This window comes from Euprymna scolopes, chromosome 46, assembly GCF_053919585.1.
Source record: "Euprymna scolopes isolate OS-2025 chromosome 46, ASM5391958v1, whole genome shotgun sequence".
Classification (NCBI taxonomy): Eukaryota; Metazoa; Mollusca; class Cephalopoda; order Sepiida; family Sepiolidae; genus Euprymna; species Euprymna scolopes.
Genome location: NC_136527.1, coordinates 196,948,116 through 196,951,312, shown reverse-complemented (window position 1 = coordinate 196,951,312; position 3,197 = coordinate 196,948,116). Strand labels below are relative to the sequence as shown.

The 3,197-nt window shown below is 39.2% G+C and overlaps 1 pseudogene; it reads right to left on the bottom strand.

Moving 5' to 3' along the window:
- Positions 1-1,739: 1,739 nt before the first annotated feature.
- On the bottom strand, positions 1,740-1,918 carry LOC145271767 (U2 spliceosomal RNA; annotated as a pseudogene).
- Between the last annotated feature and the right edge of the window lie 1,279 nt (positions 1,919-3,197).

Sequence of the window (3,197 nt, the reverse complement as noted above, 5' to 3'; positions counted from 1 at the left end):
TATTTACATTCAGTTTGATTTATTTTAAATGGTAAAATATTTCTAAACTTTCAGACTCTAAATTAATTCATTCTTTTACGTTTTAATTATTCAAAAATAAATTGTCTCCGTTTACATGGTATTCGTTATGACACGTTAATATGTTTTACTTTGAATGAGAATTTCAAACTGAGATTTGATTCATTCTTTTGACTGTCATTATCATTTACATGAAATTGACTTTTGTTAATGAATGTTTTCTACCCAAATAACGAAAGACTGGTTCAATTATACTTTGATACGTAGAGCTTTCAGGAGTGATACACCTAGCAGACTGTACTCTAAAATAGATAGGACCAGGAAAATATTCATTAAAATTGTTATCAAGATCTTATTAAAAAAGGGAGGTTTTAAATTATGAAAATAAATATGCTTTTAAAATGTATACTTTATTTCAAATTACATTTTTGAGAAAAGTGTATAATTGAAAGACAGATTGTAAGTATTATCATAACTAGTTTCCATTTTTTTTTTTTTTACACAGGCATCACCACATTATCAAGGCCAAGAGGCAACTCAAGGATAAGGGTTAAAGAGTGTACAGTAGAAATTGGACAATATAGTAATCGATAGTAATGAAAATTCGGTAAATTTGATAACTTATATGGAATAGCTCATCAAGAACTTATTTACGTTAGACTTGAAGACAACCATATTGCAGTCAGCCGGAAAGCAGGAAAACAGAAGACAATTTCACAGGCGTGCAGTTCTAAGAAAGAGGCTTTGTTCATGGAATCTACGTTTAGGTTTAGGCACAGATAAAGAATGAGGGGGAATTATTGATAGTGTTTTCAGCTAGACGAGTGTGTCTTGTGAAAGTTTAGCGAGGGGGGACCATAGACTGAAGTCAAACACTTTCCATGAAAATAACGATACATCAGAGACAAACTCGCAACATCTCTTCTGTGAGATAGAGGTTGCAGGGAAGAGAAAAGGACATCTCCTACAAGGCTACGAAGTCTATTTTGAACTCTAATAAGGCAGGATAAGTCCTTTCTAGCAGCTCCTGCCCATATGTGGCAACAGTATTCCATCCTTGAACGTACCTATCTCTTATATAGATAGAGAATTGCATCCCTTAAGTTTGGTATATACTATGAGACCTACCTGTCTTTTGAGCAAAGAGAGTGTGCTTTATATCAACTACGGTAATGTTGTTTATAGGTTTAAATTCCAATGAGATGCTGATTATGTGGGGTGTGCTTTCATGCATTTAGAGAGTTGTATAAAGCAAAACAATCCATTTAAAATTAAAATGGATTTGCAGTCCCCCTTCGCCTTCGACTCAAAACTTTGCTATCGGTCAGCATTTGCTATCGGTCAGTAAGTATAATAAAATAAAGTCGTTTAAGGTCATATGTTGAGCTGAGTTTAACAAGGCCAATAGCCATTAGTCATGTGCTCTCGTGAAATGAATGAATGTGTGAATGTAGGATTGACATGAAATTCTTAAAGATAAACTAAAATGACCGAAAAATGGGCTGAGATGACTTCAGTAAATAAAAATTTCAGGAAAAACTAATGGACGGTTATCCGTCAATCATCCAGACTACGGACCCATTGAAAACATTGGTCCCTCTTTGATAAATCGGGGGACAAAAATTTTACTCCATACCCCTTGCTTAAAAAAAATAAAATGTAAATGTGTTATAGACCGACCGATGGAGTGACTTGCATGCGACTAAAAATGCCTTAGCATGGAAGGGTTTCTCCTTCCATTGCAAAGGAAAAGTTACACATGTAAGTGCAGCATCTGTTAAGAACATATACTACACTTTAATCTTAGCCATGTGGCCAAGGTAAAGTTACAAACGTAAGTACAGCATCTATTAAGAACAGATACTACACTTTGATCTTAGCCATGTGGCCAAGGAAAAGTTAGAAACATAAGTACAGCACGTAGTAAGAACAGATACTACACTTTGATCTTCATATTTAATTTATTTCGTTTAAAGAAAAAATTACAATTAAAAAAATTCCAATATAAAATTAAAACATTTAAAAAAGTAAAATCTCCAAAAGACAAAACAAATTTAGGCACAAGACCCTATAAGATCGGGGGAGGGGAGTGTTGCAGGGTCTTTGTAACTAAAGTAAAAATGGAGTCTGTGGCGACTTTACTCTTGACTGGCAACATTTACCACAATACCTCATTCACTCTGTGGAATCTAAAGCTATCTAATGAAAACCCCACTGTGGAGAGGGCTTCCTTTTTTGACGGGTGGAGGGCTTTGTAGATGATCCGAAGAGGGTAGTCTTAATGGGTGATTGGAATGCCATCCTTGATCCCAGGATAGATAAGGTCGGGAGGACTAGCGGGTCGGCGTGGTGTGACAGCAGTCTGTCTGACCTAATGGCTTCGTGCGACCTGGTCAACAGATTTCGCCTGGATCACCCGGGGTGGGAGATGTGGACGTGGCATCCTAATACGCCTTCCTATCCAAGTACTTCCTTGGATCGGATGTTAGTTAGAAGAGGCGATGTAGATTTCCTATCTTGTCCCACATTCCACTTTTTAGGACACTCGGACCATAAACTAGTTATGACCCATCTGAACTTAGCCCTAAGCCTAGACTCGCTGGATACTGGAAGTTCAACAGCACCTTGTTGGAGCTGGAGGACTACCGGTTGAAGGTTACAGAGATAATCCAACGGGCATTAGTTACCGGGAGTAAGTGGTGGGTTAGCCTCAAGGCTAAGATTAGACGTTTCTCAGTCAAGTACAGCCAACGCCTCGCACTAGATAAGGCTAAGGCCAAGAAGCGTACAGAGAATAGGTTGACCCAGGCATTGGAGGGTGGGTACCCCCTAGAGATAGCACTAGCTAAACAAGACCTCAGCCGCTTGGCTAGCAAGCGGTATGAGGGCCAGATAGTTAGGGATAGGCTAATGAAAGTCTTGAACGAAGCTATTAATGTAGACGCTGTTGAGCGTAAGGCTGCTCTAAAGCACGTCTCGGATGGGTACATTCAAAATGTAAATGACCTGGAAGGGCATGCCCTCGTGTCGACGCGGGAGATTTGCGAGGGGTTTCGAAAGTATCTATCGGAGCACTTCACCCAACTACCCAGACTCAGGGTCGAAGAGTTTGGCAGCTATTTGGCCGACTCGCCCCACCTCATGGCGGCTCGAGCGGCTAGCTGTGATGGTCTTGTTGT